This window comes from Thalassophryne amazonica, chromosome 9 (genome assembly GCF_902500255.1).
Source record: "Thalassophryne amazonica chromosome 9, fThaAma1.1, whole genome shotgun sequence".
Lineage (NCBI taxonomy): Eukaryota > Metazoa > Chordata > Actinopteri > Batrachoidiformes > Batrachoididae > Thalassophryne > Thalassophryne amazonica.
In genome coordinates this window covers 9,533,452-9,555,216 of record NC_047111.1, presented here as the reverse complement: position 1 = coordinate 9,555,216, position 21,765 = coordinate 9,533,452, and the positions used below count along the sequence as shown (strand labels likewise).

The window sequence follows — 21,765 nt, the reverse complement described above, 5'->3', positions numbered from 1 at the left end:
CTGTGTGCAGTGGATTCAGACACCACTACGGTTCTGGTGCTGTTAGAGCTCAGTACTGCATTTGACACCGTGGTTCATCATATTCTACTTGATTGGCTGGAAAATCACTTTGAGATTACGGGGAGTGCCCTTGCATGGTTGACGTCATTCTTGAGCAGTCGTTCCCACTGTGTTTTGTACAGTAACACTAACTCTAACAGTAGTGACATGAATTTGGGGTTCCACAGGGGTCCATCTTAGGTCACCTGCTTTTCTCCCTGTATAAAGCACCCCTTGAGCACATATTACGGTGTTTTGGGATTACCTTTCATTGCTATGCTGATGATACTCAGTTATACATGCCGATAACTTCTGGTAATCTCATCCACATAAATTCCTTAGAAGATTGCCTTGCATCAGTGAGAAGTTGGATGTCTACAAACCTCCTACTTTTAAACTCTGATGGTTCTTGCTCCAGTGAGACATTGGCATCAATTTGACCAGTTAACACTTAGCCTAGGCTTGTGTGTCATACATCACACTGACAAAGTGAGGAACCATGGGGTAATTTTTGATCCTACATTGTCCTTTGACCTCTACATTATAATATAGATATCGTATATACCTATATTATCAATAATATAATAATATCGTATAGAAATATTATGAGGACTGCTTTCTTCCACCTGTGAAATATAGTGAAGATTTGTCCCATCCTGTCTATGGCTCATGATGAGACCCTGATCCATGCATTTGTCTCCTCTAGATTGGACTACTGCAATGTTCTATTTTCTGGTTTACTGCAGTCCAATATTAGTGTTGAATAAGAAGTCTGCAGGTCATAGAGATTTCTCTTATCATGTCCCTGTTCTGTGGAATGATCTCCCTGTGTCAATAAAACAGTCAGATTCTGTTGAGACTTTCAGGTCCAGACTTAAGACACACTTATTTATCTTTCATATGGCTAGAATACTGGCATAGAATAGTTCTACGCTGGTTACTCTTTTAATCCATTTTATTAGTAATGGAGGGGTCCGCTGCCTCAACTTTACCTAAATTCTGGGTCTTTTAGTGAAGCTAAGGGCTAGTGGCCGGCAATCACCTTAATATTTCCTGTTTTTCTTGTGTAATACTGACAAATTATGCTGTATTTCATGTCTTTCTGATGCCTGATTCTGTTTTTTTTTTCTCTCTCTCTCTCTCTGTTTAAGTTTCTGTGTAGGCTCTCAGTTGTCCAGGTGGTTTCCATAGTAGAGAAGCTTGAATCTTCGACTGGACTGGGTTGCTTGACGCGAGGACATTTTGTATCTAATCGCAGAAGCTTCCTCAGCTAAAATTCTTGCTCTGGTAGTCTGACGTCTGTCTTGACTCTTGTAGAGAAGAATAACAGAAGCCACAAAAGCTGGAGTTTTAAACCTAACCAGACTCCTCCTACTGAGAGGCAGACTGCTATTGGCTAGTGACTAACAATTAATCTAATTAGCACCTATTGTGCTCTAGTTAGCACCCTCCTAATGACAGGATAGCTGTCCCTCCTAACGATGGGACTGACGCCTCTACTGATGACTCTCCTGACAACGTGAATGACTCATTACCATGAACAAATGACTGAAACTGTTTTGACCTGAGTACACCATTGTAAGCAGAACCAAGTATGTTTCAGACCCCCTCCCTGGTTAAGGCTGGGTTTGAACTGTTTCACATACAAAGCTTCCTTCAATCCCCTCTCAAACCATTTCTTTTCTCTGGCTAAGATTTTAACTTCCTTGTCCTCAAACTTGTGGTTAGTGTCTTTAAGGTGGCAATGAACTGCAGACTGAGGTCCACCAGTGCTCTCTCTGTGGTGCTGGTGTAGCCTTTTATGCAACGGCTGCTTAATCTCACCTATGTAGTGTTCGTTACAGTTTTCCTGACATCTGATAGAATACACTACATTGCTCTGTTTGTAACTAGGGATCTTGTCCTTAGGGTGAACTAATTTCTGTTTCAAGGTGTTAATGGGTTTAAAGTAAACTGGGATTTTGTGCTGTCTGAAGATCCTCTAGTTTTTCCCCTACTCCTACTAAATCAGGGAGAGACCTCTTCTTCCTGGTTCCGTCTCCTGTCTGTCTGGTCTCTTTTTTCTCTGGGACTTCTGCACTTTATCAAGGGACCATTGTGGGTACCCACATACTGTGAGGCCTTTCCGTACATGTTGTTATTCTTTAACAATTACCATTGTTATTCTTTAGCCCTTCCCTGTAGTTGTGGGCACCTGTAGGGCTCTGTGTTAAAGACTCCTGATCACCCCGAGCTTGTGTTCAAGGGGTGGTTTGAGCCAAGAGCAGATATTGGTCGGTGTGAGTGGGTTTTCTGTAAACCCCTGTCTGGAGCTGCCTGTTCAATCCAATCGTAACATCACAGTCCAAGAAGGCTAAATGGTTGTTTCTGGCATCCTCACGTGTGAGCTTGATATTGAAGTCCACTGAGTTGATGTGCGCTGTAAAGGCCTCCACTTTAAAACCATTGACTGGGACAGATGCATGTGAACCACGCCAAGGCTCTCTTCTCCACTAGCTCCATGTACAGATTGGCCACAATGGGGGATGCCGGAGACCCAATCGCACAACCATGGATCTGCCTGTAGTAATTCCCCCTAAACAGGAAATACATGGTGTTAAGACAGATCTCCAAGAGTTGGCAGATGTGGTCTGCTGTAAGTTTGGTCCTTTCAAGTCGAGACGCGTCCTCCAGCAGTCTCTGCCTCACAGCTGTGACAGCCTCAGCAGTGGGGATGAAGGTGAACAATGATGTCACATCGAATGACACCATAGTTTCATCTGCCTCCAGCTGAAGGTCCTTGATCTTATTCACAAAATCTTGTGTGTTTGCCACATGGTGGTCTGAGTTACTCACTAGAGGAGCTTGAATTTTAGCTGAAGAAGCTTCTGTGATTAGAAGCGAAATGTCCTCGCGTCAAGCAACCCAGTCCAGTAGAAGATTCAAGCTTCTCTACTCTCTGTTTAAGGTGCAGCTCCATCCAGAGATAGGTGTGGTATTTGTGCTGGAGACCCTCCTGTCCTGTGCACCAACAGCATTTCCTGTATATTTGTTTTGTGAATTGTTCTGTAATTTATGTCTGTATCATGGCCCAAGCAGAGGGCCACCCCTTTGAGTCTGGTCTGGTTGAGGTTTCTTCCTCAGAGGGAGTTTTTCAGTTACCACTGTTGCTCTGGGGGTTAGTAAGGTTAGACTTTACTTGTGTGAAGCACCTTAAGGCAACTCTGTTGTGATTTGGCACCATATAAATGAAAATAAATTGAAATTGAAATTGAAAATTGTAACACCCACTTGTCATACATGTAACACCAAACTGTCATACAGATGTAACACCGATCTGTGATACAGGTAACACCCACCTGTCACACAAGTAACACCCACTTGTCATACAATCCCAATTCCAATGAAGTGGGGACATTATGTGAAATGTAAATAAAAAAACAGAATACAATGATTTTCAAATCCTCCTCACCCGATATTCAGTTGAATACACCACAAAGACAAGGTATTTAATGTTCAAACTGATAAACTTTATTGTTTTTGTGCAAATATTTGCTCATTTTGAAATGGATCCCTGCAACACATTTCAAAAAAACTGGGACGGGGCAACAAAACAATTGGAAAATTGATGAATGCTCAAAGAACACCTAATTGGAAACAGGTGAGTGTCATGATTGGGTATAAAAGGAGCATCCCCAAAAGGCTCAGCCGTTCACAAGCAAAGATGGGGCGAGGATCACTACTTTGTGAACAACTGCGTGAAAAAAAATAGTCCATCAGTTTAAGAACAATGTTTCTCAAAGTTCAATTGCAAGGAATTTAGGGATTCCATCAACTACAGTCTATAATATAATCAGAAGATTCAGAGAATCTGGAGAACTTTCTACATGTAAGCGGCAAGGCCGAAAACCAGCAGTGAATGCCCGTGACCTTCGATCCCCCAGGCGGCACTGCATTAAAAACCGATATCATTGTGTGGATCTTACTGTGTGGGCTCAGGAACACTTCAGAAAACCATTGTCAGTTAACACAGTTTGTCACTACATCTACAAGTGCAAGTTAAAACTCTACCATGCAAAGCCAAAGCCACATGTAACCCAGGTCACTAGGCTTAGAACATGAGGTTGAAAAAGGAATAAAAGAAAGGATTTTACAATATTAAATTGTTATTCTTTAAAAGAATAATTGTGGCACCATTTAAATAAAATAGCGCATTGTGAAAAAACCCAACATTAATTTTTAATATTGGAAGCTATTATTTCCAGTTCAGTGGGTGTGAACGAGTTTTACATCTTTTGCAGACTCCAGGCGACATTTTGAGTGAAATGGCCCTTTAGCTATTTTATGTTTTACCTACATGATGGACGTAGTTGGCCAATTACGATTCAGTTTACTGTGTGGTCAGCAGCCGGCCTGGAGAGTTGTCATTTTTTTTTGTTCCCCACGCTGGTTATCGGGGAGAGCGACACGCTGAGAGTGAAGACAGACACTCGAGGGATTATCCTTAATATTGCCCTCTGGAGACTAATGGAGAGTTGTTCTGTCACGAGGATACAAGTTTTGTCTGACTTTTTCTGGATCTGTGGTGGATGGACAGAGATTTAGCCATGTGTGCGGTCTGTGGTGCAACTTCAAAGGACTGGATCAACCTGGAGTTCTGTCTGAGTTTTCACCTGCTAGGAGACTAAGCTTAAGATTGAACCGTCTGGCCGGATCTTTTTTGTGTGGGTGTGTGTCTGCCCTCTGCTTGTGTTGGAGTCAAGGAGTCGAGTTCTTCTGCTGTTCCTCCACGCTATGGCCGTGGTTGTGGTGTTCAGCAGTTGTGGTGAGTCAAGCCCAGTGGATGAGCTGCTGCTTGTGTGGACTATGCCTGTCTTCTAGAATCTGGTAGGACTGATAATTACAAGCGTTAAAGGACGTGTTACGGACCATTCCTTGTATTTTTTTTTTCTGTCTTGGGCAAAAAAAAAAAAGAGAGAACAAGAGTTTGTGGAATTGATTGTTTAGGGTACTGCTGTGAAAACTATCCTTGTCATTGATGTGTAGTGAACTGATGTGAAGTTGAGTTAATGTACAGACATTTCTTCCCCTTTGAGAGGGTTTTCATTTGATTTAAATGTGTATTCAATATGTCTTAATCTTTTTTTTTTTTTGAGAGACCAATTGTACCAATTGCTCTTACTATTGGATTGTCAAAACATTTTTTATTATTGTTATCATTATTGTTTGTTATTCCATTCTATGTTCCTCACTTAACTAATACAGCAGTGTTCTACAAAACCTACCTGTTGTCCATGAGTCTCGCTTACTCTTGCTACTTGGTTTTCAGTCTAAATACTCAATTCTCTCGAGAGTGAACCTAATTTTTTTTCTTTTCTTTCTTCTTTATGTTTATTTGATGAGGACAATGCACATTAATGAACACTTTGTACATTTTCATGCCTTAGTGTAAATATGCCAGATTTAGCTAAACGCTACTTTCCATCTGTAGTCCTCAGACACACAACAAACAATTACAGTAAATAAATTAAAACAGAACGTGAGATTATGTACAATACATCTCACCTGTGTTGACAGGTTTGATTGTTTTTGAGCCAAGCTAATTTGAATTTTTGCTAATTTTTAAAAGCACTCAGGGTGGGACTGTCTTGTATCCTTGTTGGAAGGCTGTTTTGACACACTGGTCCAAATGCTCATTGTTAATGCAGTCTATGTGCCACTCAGTGTCTGACACTGAGTGGCACATAGACTACATAGACTGCTTGGTACTCCAACGAGGGCGGCCACATCTTCTCCACTCTCCGTTATCTCTGTTCTCTGCCTTTGACCTTCAAGTCCCTACTTCACCAGACTGTGAATTCCTCAAATTATATTGGATTCTGGATCTACTGGACTACTATTGGATTAACCATGGAATTGATCAGCTGGTCTCTGAACGCTATTGACACTATTTTTTCTACAAGAAGGTCAGGACCAGGGGATCCTACCTGCCCAGATAGAACGTATCCTGCGGGCTATGTCCTCGACTCCTGGAGTTTGTGGCATGTGGCATGCTTGGTGCCTTTCTCCGTTGAGGATGTTGAGGATTAATTCATTTTTGGTCTCATGGTAGCAGGGCTGGTACTTTTTGGCTTATGTGCTGCCCTGATCTACCGGAGAATTGGCAAGACGGTGGCATCAAAAACCACGGCCCCTTGCTTGTCTGTCATGATTAACGAGGTTGGCAAGGCAGTGCATTCTCAGACTGCAATGACTCTTGAACTCAGACGCAAATTGGATGACATCTTGGAGCTGAAGATTTCAGAGGCCAGTGAATTTTCTTAATTCATAATTTGGAATATTCTTAATTCATAATTGGGATTTGGTTGTGCAAGTGGAACTGTTAAAAAGTGATTTCACTGCTGTAACCATAACTTTACAGGCTTATCAAGCCTGAAGGTCAACTTGCCCGACTGTCTCCTCCAGAGGGATTTGTCTCGGCCTGGGGAACATTGGCTGTTTCTTATCTCATCTCACAAAGACAATAAACTGCTTTTCACAGGACTGAAGCATGTTCCATTCCCTTCCCCCACCCCCCTCCCTCCCCATCAACACCTCCCCTTTCCGGCACCCACCAATGTCATTCCTTCCCCCTTCGGCGGGGGTGGTGCAGTTTTTGCTGCAGCCCACGTCTCCCCCCAAGCTGTTGGCGGCGCATCTCAGGGTTGCTGTGTGGCCTTCACCCACTTGCCTCAATTCGGATAATGGACTTCTTCAAACTTAGTGCACATAAACAATGTCAAATGTGTATGTGTTGCCTTTAATTCTGATGTGTGCCATTATTACGGTAAACAAGTAATAATTGTGGACTAATTGCTGTCTGAGGTAACTGGAGTGTAAATGTAATTTCTCCATTGTGAGATCAATAAAGTATATCTAATCTAATGCAGTAATTAGGTCTGAATTTGGTTACATAATTGTAGCGAGCCAGCCAGGAGAATTTGAGTATTATTGAGTAGCAAAAGTAATAAATAAATAAACAAATAAGAAAGAGAGACAATAACACAATGGATATAGTGAGGGACAAAAGATAATTGTCCCTAACTCAGTCATTGTTAGTGGCGTAACGCAAACAGCACTTGATGAAGAAACTGAAAAAAGTTAGCAGCGTATGGTTCTGTCAACAGAGTAGTGCTTATTGATGACCCAAAATCAGCTTCACTGCAATTTCATAGTCGCGTTTGCATACAGTTCCACTATGCACACACTGAGACCCCTACTACCACTAGAGTATAACAGCTCAGTTAACCCTGATATCACTTTCCATGTACATGCCTTAGATAGTGTTTACACTCTCACAGCCAGTGATAGTGCCACAAAGGACTATCTTGAAGAACTGCACGCTATTGCTTGCAGGAGTGGAAAGTCATTTGAAGAGGTGCTCCAGGAAGAACTGATGAAGATCTGTTCAGTAAAGGCAACACTGTCTGCTGATTTTGAAACAGAACATCATGGCCCACTAGTGTGCTCTGAGCCAACAGCCCTAGATCAAGAAGACAAGGGAGTTAAAGCACCACCTCAAGCAATGGAAACTTCTCTGCTGATGATGAAAAGCCTTCTGCTTACCTACACCACCTACAAGTCACCTTGAGTACAGTGGTTAGAAGAGGTGGCATCGCAGAGAGTGAACGGAATTGATATCTCTTGAAGCAGTACTGCTGTGGCTGTTGGAATAATGGCCTGATCACTGACCTCCAACTAGAACAGAACACAAATAGGTATTAAAGGCACTGCGCTGCGGTGGTTTGAATCATATTTATCTAATAGATTACAATTTGTTCATGTAAATGGGGAATCTTCTTCACAGACTAAGGTTAATTATGGAGCTCCACAAGGTTCTGTGCTAGGACCAATTTTATTTGTTGTGAAAGTGTCGTGACACGGACCAACAACAGGGGGCGGTAATGAACGGACAGTGGATAAGCCAAAAAGTAACAATTTAATGTTGTGAATCGCAGAAGGACGTACAGACAATAACAATATGGTGGACTGTCAATTATACACAAAGTGACGTGTGGGCAGGCTCAACGATAGAAGACACCTGGCAAGAGAAGAGCCGGATCCCACACAGCTTCCACCACCAACGGAGCTGAAGAACACCGGAGCCACCAAGCCCTGCGCCCCAGGTGGCCGCTGTCTTCAGCAGTCAGACCCGGTACTGCTGGCAGAGAACAGAGACAGTCCTGATGAGTGTGAGTTCGCACACTCAGTAATCCCACAGTCTGTATACAGTTAGGAGGGAGCACCTCCACCTCCAATCACACACTCGTGCAGCTCCTGTCTAACCACTTATCTGGTTGGGGTGTGAAGCGAAGCCGTCGCTGATCACACCAAACGCCAATCCCACAGATAAGGCAACACCCACAGGAAAACGGCTGCAAAGAAGTTCAGACTATTAGTCAGTGTTAAGTACAGCAGAGAATGTTACCTGAATGGTAGCTGATTTCTCGGCGAGGAGGTGGAGTTGCAGTCCGGCCTTTATGGTGATGGTGATGGTGATGAGATGAATGAGTGACAGCTGGTGCTGATGATGAGTGACAGCTGTCACTCCCAGTGGCTCCGGCGCCCTCTCGTGCTTGAAGCCCGCACTCCAAGCAGGGCGCCATCTGGTGGTGGTGGGCCAGCAGTACCTCCTCTTCAGCGGCCCACACAACATTATTCACTTTATACATGCTTCCCTTAGGCAGTATTATTAGACGGCATTGCTTAAATTTTCATTGTTACGCAGATGATACCCAGCTTTATCTATCCATGAAGCCAGAGGACACACACCAATTAGCTAAACTGCAGGATTGTCTTACAGACATAAAGACATGGATGACCTCTAATTTCCTGCTTTTAAACTCAGATAAAACTGAAGTTATTGTACTTGGCCCCACAAATCTTAGAAACATGGTGTCTAACCAGATACTTACTCTGGATGGCATTACCCTGACCTCTAGTAATACTGTGAGAAATCTTGGAGTCAATTTTGATCAGGATATGTCATTCAAAGCGCATATTAAACAAATATGTAGGACTGCTTTTTTTGCATTTACGCAATATCTCTAAAATTAGAAAGGTCTTGTCTCAGAGTGATGCTGAAAAACTAATTCATGCATTTATTTCCTCTAGGCTGGACTATTGTAATTCATTATTATCAGGTTGTCCTAAAAGTTCCCTTAAAAGCCTTCAGTTAATTCAAAATGCTGCAGCTAGAGTACTAACGGGGACTAGAAGGAGAGAGCATATCTCACCCATATTGGCCTCTCTTCATTGGCTTCCTTGTTGGGAAAGTGTCGTGACACGGACCCACAACAGGGGGCGTTAATGAACGGACAATGGATAAGCCAAAAAGTAACAATTTAATGTTGTGAAGCGCACAACGAAGTATAGACAATAACAATAGTGCGGAATGTCAATCATACACAAGGTGGCGTGTGGCAGGCTCGAAGATAGAAGACGTCTGGTGATAGAAGAGCCGGAACCCACACAGCTTCCACCACCAACGGATCTGAAGAACACCGGAGCCGCCAAGCCCTGCGCCCCAGGTGGCCACTGTCTTCAGCAGTCAGACCCGGTACTGCTGGCAGAGAACAGAAACAGTTTGATGAGTGTGAGTACGCACACTCAGTAATCCCACAGTCTGTGTTCAGTTAGGAGGGAGAACCTCCACCTCCAATCACACACTCGTACAGCTCCTGTGAAACCACTTATCTGGTTTGGGGTGTGAGGCGAAGCCGTCGCAGTCCACACCAAACGCCAATACCGCAGATAAGGACACCGTCACAGGAAAACGGCTGCAAATGAGATCAGACTATTAGTCACAGTTAAGCTTAGCAGAGAAATTACCTGTATGGTAGATGATTTCTCGGCGGGGAGGTGGAGTTGCAGTCCGGCTTTTATGGAGGTTGATGTTGATGAGTGACAGCTGGTGGTGATGATGACAGCTGTCACTCCACTGGTTCCGGCCCCCTCTCGTGCTTGAAACCCGCACTCCAAGCAGGGTGCCATCTGGTGGTGGTGGGCCAGCAGTACCTCCTCTTCAGCGGCCCACACAACATTCCTGTTAATTCTAGAATAGAATTTAAAATTCTTCTTCTTACTTATAAGGTTTTGAATAATCAGGTCCCATCTTATCTTAGGGACCTCATAGTACCATATCACCCCAATAGAGCGCTTCGCTCTCAGACTGCAGGCTTACTTGTAGTTCCTAGGGTTTGTAAGAGTAGAATGGGAGGCAGAGCCTTCAGCTTTCAGGCTCCTCTCCTGTGGAACCAGCTCCCAATTCAGATCAGAGAGACAGACACCCTCTCTACTTTTAAGATTAGGCTTAAAACTTTCCTTTTTGCTAAAGCTTATAGTTAGGGCTGGATCAGGTGACCCTGAACCATCCCTTAGTTATGCTGCTATAGACTTAGACTGCTGGGGGGTTCCCATGATGCACTGAGTGTTTCTTTCTCTTTTTGCTCTGTATGCACCACTCTGCATTTAATCATTAGTGATTGATCTCTGCTCCCCTCCACAGCATGTCTTTTTCCTGGTTCTCTCCCTCAGCCCCAACCAGTCTCAGCAGAAGACTGCCCCTCCCTGAGCCTGGTTCTGCTGGAGGTTTCTTCCTGTTAAAAGGGAGTTTTTCCTTCCCACTGTCGCCAAGTGCTTGCTCACAGGGGGTCGTTTTGACTGTTGGGGTTTTTACGTAATTATTGTATGGCCTTGCCTTACAATATAAAGCGCCTTGGGGCAACTGTTTGTTGTGATTTGGCGCTATATAAATAAAATTGATTGATTGATTGATTGACAAGTAGACCCCCATCCTTTGCTGAGCTGGTGCTGCACATTAGAACAGAGGAAGAAAAACAAGCAACAAACAACAATCGCATGAGAAAACATCTTGGGATACATAAGCAATTTCCCACTGTTCCTAAGCTACAAACTGCCCTGCACCACCAGTCAGCATGTTCCTGTGACATACACGAGGGAGAGAGATACCAGACACTGAGCTGCTTAAGAAACAGCTTAATGACATATAAGCTCAAGTTTCAATAATACAAACTACAGCCCCTCCCAAGACCAAAGTTAAATACTATCAGACAGCTGAAGTCTGCACACTCAAGAACCAGATTGCTGCCATTCAAGCCCAAGAGCTGATATGAAAACAACACAGGCTGAGCCCAAGGATAACAGCCCAGAAACAGCAGAGATAAAGGCACTAAAGCAGCAGGTTGCCAAGCTACAAACCCAAATGACTACATCTTGTTCCAAAAACCAAAGGACAGTGAGATCAGTCCATTCAAGAGAAGGCTCCATGAAAGTTGAACACCACCCTCTCAGCCAACAGGTGCATGTACAGTCAAGTTTTGGGGAAGTTACAACCAGCAGGCCTTGTCCTTGGTACTGTTTCCACTGCGGAGAAGACGGACACCTTTCAGTCAATTGTGAGAATGAACCAAATCTCATTTGGTTGAAGAAAAGAGGCAGTTGCTTAAAGGGAAGTAACAGCAATGGGACCATCAAAATAACCGCACAGCTGCCCGGCAGTTAAACTACTAGATGTCCCTGTGACAGGGAAAACAGGGACTGAGACACAACACAAGAGCCCTAAAATAACCAAGAGAGTGGCTGAAAGAGTTGCTATGTTGGGAAAGCATCCCAAAGACTGCCTCCAAAACTGATAGGGACAAAATGCACTGCTCAGGTTACTATTGGAAACCATGATTTTAGCTGTTTACTGGACACAGGATCCCAAGTGACCACCATTCTACAGTCATTATATGAGAGTCACTTACCTCAGCATGAGCTAAAGTCCCTGAATTAGCTTTTGGAAGTGGATTTGGAAGTCAAGGGAGCCAACGGACAAGCAGTACCCTACCTTAGATATGTGGAATTAAGCCTGACCTTCAAAGAGGAGTTCTTGGGTGTGGAGACTGAAGTACCCACTTTGGCTTTGGTGGTACCTGATGTGGATGACATGCCTCAGATCCTCATTGGCACCAATGCACGAGATGTAGTCTATACCAATTTTGTTGAAGAAAATGGATGTTCCTGTGAGTCATTTCTTCTCGGTTACAAAGTAGTTTTGAAAATCCTTGAAGTGTGACAATGTCAAGCAGACACTGGTGTCCTCGGATGGTTGAAGGTCAAAGGCACTGCACCTGAAGTCCTTCCAGCCAGCAGCACAATGGTTCTTGAGGGTCTCATCCATGTGAGTGGTACTGCTAGTGAGAAGTGGGTTGCTGTGGAGCCTTCTTCATCATATTCTCTCCCTAGTGGATTGCTAGTGGCTAGTTCCCTGTGCACAATACCTGTAAAAAGTCCTCATCGCTTACCAGTTCTGTTAAGAAATGAGACTACCAATGACATCACAATCCCCCCAAGGACAGTGTTGGCTGAGCTTCATGCAGTTCAGAAAGTGATGAAAGCGGAATCTGCAGCCTCAAATGCCCCCAAGACCAATAAGATGAGTTTCGATTTTGGCGATTCCCCTGTGCCACCTGAATGGAAAGACAGAATCACAAAGCAGCTAAATTCAATGCCGAAGGTCTTTGCACAACACCATTATTTGGATATTGGCCACACTGACAGAGTGAAGCATCACATCAAGCTCAGTGATGATACACCCTTCAAACACTGACCTAGACCCATCCATCCCTATGACATTGATGCAGTCCGAAAGCACCTGCAGGAGCTTCTGGATTCCTGGGATCATATGGGAGTCAGAGTCCCCATCTGCATCCCCCATAGTCGTGGTTCGTAAGAAGAATGGTTCTGTGCGTCTGTGTATTGACTTCCGAAAACTCAGTTTCAAAACTATAAAAGATGCCTATGCATTGCCAAACTTGGAGGAAGTGTTTTCTTTGTTGACTGGCTCAAAACGGTTCTCCGTGCTTGACTTAATGACAAGTTACTACCAGATTGAGATGGAGGAAGCTGATAAGCAAAAAACTGCATTTGTGTGCCCCCTAGGATTCTGGGAATTCAACAGAATGCCACAAGGAATCACTAATGCACTCAGTACATTCCAACGGCTTATGGAGAGATGCATGGGAGATCTCAACTGGTGAGAGGCATTGGTTCTCATTGATGACCTCATAGTCTTTTCAGACACCCTGGAAGAGCATGAGTCAAGACTGCTACAGGTGATGCACCAACTGAAAGAGTATAGACTGAAGTTATCTCCAGAGAAATATAAATTCTTTCAGACGTCTGTGAGATACCTAGGTCACATTGTGTCACAACATGGGGTTGAAACAGACCCAGAAAAGATTGAAGCCCTAAAGACCTGGCCAGTACCAGAGAACCTTAAAGAACTGTGGTCTTTATATTATCAACACTTTGTGCAAGATTATTCTAAGCTTGTCAAACCTGATCATGAAACCCACCTGTCATACAGGTAACACTGACGTGTCATACAAGTAAAGCCCACCTCTCATACAGGTAACACTGACGTGTCAAGTAAAACCCACCTGTCATACAGGTAACACTGACGTGTCATACAAGTAAAGCCCACCTGTCATACAGGTAACACTGACCTGTCATACAAGTAAAGCCCACCTGTCATACAGGTAACACTGACCTGTCATACAAGTAAAGCCCACCTCTCATACAGGTAACACTGACCTGTCATACAGGTAACACCAAACTGTCATACAGGTAACACCCAACTGTCATACAGGTAACACCAACCTGTCATGCATGTAACACCAAACTGTCATACATGTAACATCAAACTGTCATACATGTAACACCAAACTCATACATGTATCAGCAAACTGTCATATATGTAACACCAAACTGTCATACATGTAACACCGATCTGTCATACAGGTAACACCCACCTGTCATACAGGTAACACTGACCTGTCATATAAGTAAAACCCACCTGTCATACAGGTAACACTGACGTGTCATACAAGTAAAGCCCACCTCTCATACAGGTAACACTGACGTGTCATACAAGTAAAGCCCACCTCTCATACAGGTAACACTGACGTGTCAAACAAGTAAAACCCACCTGTCATACAGGTAACACTGACGTGTCATACAAGTAAAGCCCACCTGTCATACAGGTAACACTGACCTGTCATACAAGTAAAGCCCACCTCTCATACAGGTAACACTGACCTGTCATACAAGTAAAGCCCACCTCTCATACAGGTAACACTGACGTGTCAAACAAGTAAAACCCACCTGTCATACAGGTAACACTGACCTGTCATACAAGTAAAGCCCACCTCTCATACAGGTAACACTGACGTGTCAAACAAGTAAAACCCACCTGTCATACAGGTAACACTGACATGTCATACAAGTAAAGCCCACCTGTCATACAGGTAACACTGACCTGTCATACAAGTAAAGCCCACCTGTCATACAGGTAACACCCAACTGTCATGCATGTAACACCAAACTGTCATACATGTAACACCAACCTGTCATACATGTAACATCAAACTGTCATATATGTAACACCAATCTGTCATACATGTAACACCAAACTGTCATACATGTATCAACAAACTGTCATACAGGTAACACCAACCTGTCATACAGGTAACACCCAACTGTCATACATGTAACACCAACCTGTCATGCATGTAACACCAAACTGTCATACATGTAACACCAACCTGTCATACATGTAACATCAAACTGTCATACATGTAACACCGATCTGTCATACAGGTAACACCACCTGTCATACAGGTAACACCAACCTGTGATACAGGTAACACCAAATTGTCATACAGGTAACACCGATCTTTCATACACCCATATTGGCCTCTCTTCATTGGCTTCCTGTTAATTCTAGAATAGAATTTAAAATTCTTCTTCTTACTTATAAGGTTTTGAATAATCAGGTCCCATCTTATCTTAGGGACCTCTTAGTACCATATCACCCCAATAGAGCGCTTCGCTCTCAGACTGCAGGCTTACTTGTAGTTCCTAGGGTTTTTAAGAGTTTTTAGCATGTCTTTTTCCTGATTCTCTCCCCTCAGCCCCAACCAGTCCCAGCAGAAGACTGCCCCTCCCTGAGCCTGGTTCTGCTGGAGGTTTCTTCCTGTTAAAAGGGAGTTTTTCCTTCCCACTGTCACCAAGTGCTTGCTCACAGGGGGTCGTTTTGACCGTTGGGGTTTTTCTGTAATTATTGTATGGCTTTTGCCTTGCAATATAAAGCGCCTTGGGGCAACTGTTGTTGTGATTTGGCACTATATAAATGAAACTGATTTGATTTGATACAGGTAACACCTACCTGTCATTCAGGTAACACCAAACTGTCATACATGTAACACCAAACGGTCATACAGGTAACACTGACCTGTCATACAGTTAAAACCCACCTGTCATACAGGTGACACCGACCTGTCATACATGTAACACCCACCTGTCATACTCATACAGGTGACACTGACCTGTCACATATGTAACACCCACCTGTCATACAGTTAAAACCCACTTGTCATACAGGTAACACTGACCTGTCATACATGTAACACCTACCTGTCATACAGTTAAAACCCACCTGTCATACAGGTAACACTGACCTGTCATACATGTAACACCTACCTGTCATACAGTTAAAACCCACCTGTCATACAGGTAACACTGACCTGTCATACATGTAACACCCACCTGTCATACAGGTAACACCCACCTGTCATACATGTAACCATAGGGGTTTCACAGGGGTCTGTCTTAGGCCCCCTGCTTTTCTCCCTTTATATAGCACCCCTTGGGCACATATCAATCAATCAACTTTTTTTTTATATAGCGCCAAATCACAACAAACAGTTGCCCCAAGGCGCTTTATATTGTAAGGCAAGGCCATACAATAATTATGAAAAACCCCAACGGTCAAAACGACCCCCTGTGAGCAAGCACTTGGCAACAGTGGGAAGGAAAAACTCCCTCTTAACAGGAAGAAACCTCCAGCAGAACCAGGCTCAGGGAGGGGCAGTCTTCTGCTGAGACTGGTTGGGGCTGAGGGAAAGAACCAGGAAAAAGACATGCTGTGGAGGGGGGCAGAGATCGATCACTAATGATTAAATGCGGAGTGATGCATACAGAGCAAAAAGAGAAAGAAACAGTGCATCATGGGAACCCCCCCACAGTCTACGTCTAAAGCAGCATAACCAAGGGATAGTCCAGGGTCACCCGATCCAGCCCTAACTATAAGCCTTAGCGAAAAGGAAAGTTTTAAGCCTAATCTTAAAAGTAGAGAGGGTATCTGTCTCCCTGATCTGAATTGGGAGCTGGTTCCACAGGAGAGGAGCCTGAAAGCTGAAGGCTCTGCCTCCCATTCTACTCTTACAAACCCTAGGAACTACAAGTAAGCCTGCAGTCTGAGAGCGAAGTGCTCTATTAGGGTGATATGGTACTACGAGGTCCCTAAGATAAGATGGGACCTGATTATTCAAAACCTTATAAGTAAGAAGAAGAATTTTAAATTCTATTCTAGAATTAACAGGAAGCCAATGAAGAGAGGCCAACACGGGTGAGATATGCTCTCTCCTGCTAGTCCCCGTCAGTACTCTAGCTGCAGCATTTTGAATTAACTGAAGGCTTTTTAGGGAACTTTTAGGACAACCTGATAATAAAGAATTACAATAGTCCAGCCTAGAGGAAATAAATGCATGAATTAGTTTTTCAGCATCACTCTGAGACAAGACCTTTCTGATTTTAGAGATATTGCGTAAATGCAAAAAGGCAGTCCTACTTATTTGTTTAATATGCGCTTTGAATGACATATCCTGATCAAAAATGACTCCAAGATTTCTCACAGTATTACTAGAGGTCAGGGAAATGCCATCCAGAGTAAAGATCTGGTTAGACACCATGCTTCTAAGATTTGTGGGGCCAAGTACAATAACTTCAGTTTTATCTGAGTTTAAAAGCAGGAAATTAGAGGTCATCCATGTCTTTATGTCTGTAAGACAATCCTGCAGTTTAGCTAATTGGTGTGTGTCCTCTGGCTTCATGGATAGATAAAGCTGGGTATCATCTGCGTAACAATGAAAATTTAAGCAATACCAGTCTAATAATACTGCCTAAGGGAAGCATGTATAAAGTGAATAAAATTGGTCCTAGCACAGAACCTTGTGGAACTCCATAATTAACTTTAGTCTGTGAAGAAGATTCCCCATTTACATGAACAAACTGTAATCTATTAGACAAATATGATTCAAACCACCGCAGCGCAGTGCCTTTAATACCTATGACATGCTCTAATCTCTGTAATAAAATTTTATGGTCAACAGTATCAAAAGCAGCACTGAGGTCCAACAGAACAAGCACAGAGATAAGTCCACTGTCCGAAGCCATAAGAAGATCATTTGTAACCTTCACTAATGCTGTTTCTGTACTATGATGAATTCTAAAACCTGACTGAACCTCTTCAAATAGACCATTCCTCTGCAGGTGATCAGTTAGCTGTTTTACAACTACCCTCTCAAGAATCTTTGAGAGAAAAGGAAGGTTGGAGATTGGCCTATAATTAGCTAAAATAGCTGGGTCAAGTGATGGCTTTTTAAGTAATGGTTTAATTACTGCCACCTTAAAAGCCTGTGGTACATAGCCAACTAACAAAGATAAGTTGATCATATTTAAGATTGAAGCATTAAATAATGGTAGGACTTCCTTGAGCAGCCTGGCAGGAATGGGGTTTAATAAACATGTTAATGGTTTGGATGAAGTAACTAATGAAAATAACTCAGACAGAACAATCGGAGAGAAAGAGTCTAACCAAATACCGGCATCACTGAAAGCAGCCAAAGATAACGATACATCTTTGGGATGGTTATGAGTAATTTTTTCTCTAATAGTCAAAATTTTGTTAGCAAAGAAAGTCATGAAGTCATTACTAGTTAAAGTTAATGGAATACTCAGCTCAATAGAGCTCTGACTCTTTGTCAGCCTGGCTACAGTGCTGAAAAGAAACCTGAGGTTGTTCTTATTTTCTTCAATTAGTGATGAGTAGAAAGATGTCCTAGCTTTACGGAGGGCTTTTTTATAGAGCAACAAACTCTTTTTCCAGGCTAAGTGAAGATCTTCTAAATTAGTGAGACGCCATTTCCTCTCCAACTTACGGGTTATCTGCTTTAAGCTACGAGTTTGTGAGTTATACCACGGAGTCAGACACTTCTGATTTAAAGCTCTCTTTTTCAGAGGAGCTACAGCATCCAAAGTTGTCTTCAATGAGGATGTAAAACTATTGACGAGATACTCTAACTCCCTTACAGAGTTTAGGTAGCTACTCTGCTCTGTGTTGGTATATGACAATAGAGAACATAAAGAAGGAATCATATCCTTAAACCTAGTTACAGCGCTTTCTGAAAGACTTCTAGTGTAATGAAACTTATTCCCCACTGCAGGGTAGTCCATCAGGGTAAATGTAAATGTTATTAAAAAATGATCAGACAGAAGGGAGTTTTCAGGGAATACTGTTAAGTCTTCTATTTCCATACCATAAGTCAAAACAAGATCTAAGATATGATTAAAGTGGTGGGTGGACTCATTTACTTTTTGAGCAAAGCCAATAGAGTCTAATAATAGATTAAATGCAGTGTTGAGGCTGTCATTCTCAGCATCTGTGTGGATGTTAAAATCGCCCACTATAAGTATCTTATCTGAGCTAAGCACTAAGTCAGACAGAAGGTCTGAAAATTCACAGAGAAACTCACAGTAACGACCAGGTGGACGATAGATAATAACAAATAAAACTGGTTTTTGGGACTTCCAATTTGGATGGAAAAGACTAAGAGACAAGCTTTCAAATGAATTAAAGCTCTGTCTAGGTTTTTGATTAATTAATAAGCTGGAATGGAAGATTGCTGCTAATCCTCCGCCCCGGCCCGTGCTACGAGCATTCTGACAGTTAGTGTGACTCGGGGGTGTTGACTCATTTAAACTAACATATTCATCCTGCTGTAACCAGGTTTCTGTTAGGCAGAATAAATCAATACGTTGATCAATTATTATATCATTTACCAACAGGGACTTAGAAGAGAGAGACCTAATGTTTAATAACATTTTTAATAATATTGCGGCCTTTTGTGATTACCTGTCACTGCTATGCAGATGATACTCAGTTATACATGCTGATAACTGCTGGTAATCTCGTTCACATAAAATCCTTAGAAGATTGCCTTGCAGCAGTGAAAAGTTAGATGTATGGAAACTTCTTACGTTTAAACACTGATAAGACTGAAATGATGGTTCTTGGTCCAGTGAGACATCGGCATCAATTTGACCAGTTAATGCTCAGCCTCGGCTCGTGTGTCATACATCACACTGACAAAGTGAGGAACCTTGGGGTAATTTTTGATCCTTCGTTGTCCTTTGGCCTCCACATTAGAAATATTACTAGGACTGCTTTCTTCCACCTGCGAAATATAGCGAAGATTCGTCCCATCCTGTCTATGGCTGATGCTGAGACCCTGATCCATGCATTTATCTCTTCTAGATTGGACTACTGCAATGTTCTATTTTCTGGTTTACCGCAGTCTAGCATTAGGGCTCTCCAATAGGTTCAAAATTCTGCAGCCAGACTTTTGACATGAAGCAGAAAGTACAACCACATTACACCCATTTTGGCATCACTTCACTGGCTTCCTGTCCCAGTGAGATCAAATGTTAAGGTTCTGCTACTAACCTATAAAATTATTCATGGACTGGCACCTTCCTACCTAGCTGACCTAATTAAACCTTACATACCGGCCCGGGCTTTACGTTGTCAGGGTGCAGAACTACTTTGTGTCCCTAAGGTGAATAAGAAGTCTGCAGGTCACAGAGCTTTCTCTTATCGTGCCCCTGGTCTGTGGAATGATCTCCCTGCATCAATAAAACACTCAGATTCTGTGGAGACTTTCAAGTCCAGACTTAAGACGCACTTATTTTCCCTTTCATATGGCTAGCATACTGGTACAGTTTTGTTTTATGCTTTTTACTCTTTTAATTCATTTTATTAGTAATTGGAGTGGGTTGCGGCCTCAACTTTACCTAAATTCTGGGTCTTTTAGTGAAGTTTAGGGCTAGTGGCCGGTGATCACCTTTGTATTTATCTGTTTTTGTTGTTGTTTAATGCTGGCAAATTATACAGTATTTTTTGTCTTTCTGATGCCTGATTCTGTTTTTTTTTCTCTGTTTAAGGTGCAGCTCCATCCAGAGATGGGAGTTGTATTCGTGTTGGCGACCCTCCTGTCCTGTGTGCCAATAGCATTTCTTGCATATTTGTCCGTGAATTGTTCTGTGAATTGTTCTGTAATTTATGTTTGTAGCATGGCCCAAGCAGAGGGTCACCCCTTTGAGTCTGGTCTGCTTGAGGTTTCTTCCTCAGAGGGAGTTTTTCCTTACCACTGTTGCTCTGGGGGTTGGTAAGGTTAGACCCAGTGGTGGGCACAGATAACCAAAAAATTAACTTTGATAACAGATAACTGAAAAGTTATCTTTGATAAAGATAAACCACCCAAAAATGTATCAGAAGTTACAGATAATTGATGAATTCCGGTGTTGTCTATGGGACATTAGCAGTTACTAAAGAGCTGAAATTGATTTTTAACACAATCACTTTTGAAAGCATCAAAAGCAGTAAAAGATCTAAAGAATAAGCAAGAATGTTTGACCATGCTGCCCCCTGCAGGAAACAGCACAGACAAATCCTGAGAACACCCACAAAATCAACTCTTTACTAATCATAATAATTTTTCTTTCAACATTCTGCTCCTGCTGGAAGCTCTTGTTTACAACAGCACTCCCACCACAAAGGCACACCAAGAGCAGCCATAAGGCCAGCTCCCTATCAATTTCAACATTCCGGTCAGGCGAGGTCTTGAAAAATAAAGTCATACTAACTTATGGTTTTTTGAAAATACTGATAGAATAACTCCATTAATGTCAATTCTGTCATTTTTACAAAGTTAAAATATAACATATATCTTTTAATGTTGAATAAGGCACTAATTCTGAGGTTTTGTAACAAACACAGACCGCAAAGCATTCTGGGTAAAAGTGCTAAACAGTGATTGGTTCAGTAATCCATTATGTAAACCAACACGTTAATGTGACATGTGTCGTGTGTTGGTTTAAAGATAAATGTGCTTTTGTAAAATATTCCATTTTTATTTGTAAAAACAGGCATTTTTACGGAGCCCTGGAAGTGTCATCGCAATTGCATGTTTTAAAACTTTATGATGTTGTAAAACATGCACTCAATATTAGTAAGAAAGTAAGTAAATTTATTTATATAGTGCCTTTCACAGACATAAGGCCATGTACACACGTTGTCGGGTATTTGTAAAACCGCATATCTTACCCTTTCAGTTTGGGGGAAAAAACTTCATCCACACTACGTTGTTTAAAAAAAAAAATCCATCCACATCGAACCGTATAAATGTGTTGTAATTAGTCTGCCAAACCTTTGGGTGGCGGTACTGATTAAAATTCTATCCAATCAGGAGCCTTATTCTCTTGTCGTCACTTAAACAAAAACTAAAAACAGGGCGCCAACATCGTTCGTGTGGACCGATAAGGAGTTGGAATTACTTGTAACCGTATTTTTAGAATACAAAGTTAACATATATGCACACAAAAAGCGCCTGGACAATGGACAATACCAACACTTTGAGAGCAGCCATGTACCCAGACATTTAATACTGCCATGAACACTCCTGGCCAGTAGATGGCAGTAGCGGCCTTGAAAAAAAGGTCAAACAAAATTCCAGATAATCCGTG

General features: G+C 42.4%; 1 protein-coding gene across 1 annotated transcript in view; it reads left to right on the top strand.

The window, feature by feature from the left end:
* LOC117517266 (enteropeptidase-like) overlaps nt 1-21,765 on the top strand; it is a 213,141-nt gene that overhangs the window by 128,824 nt on the left and 62,552 nt on the right. The window lies entirely within an intron of this gene.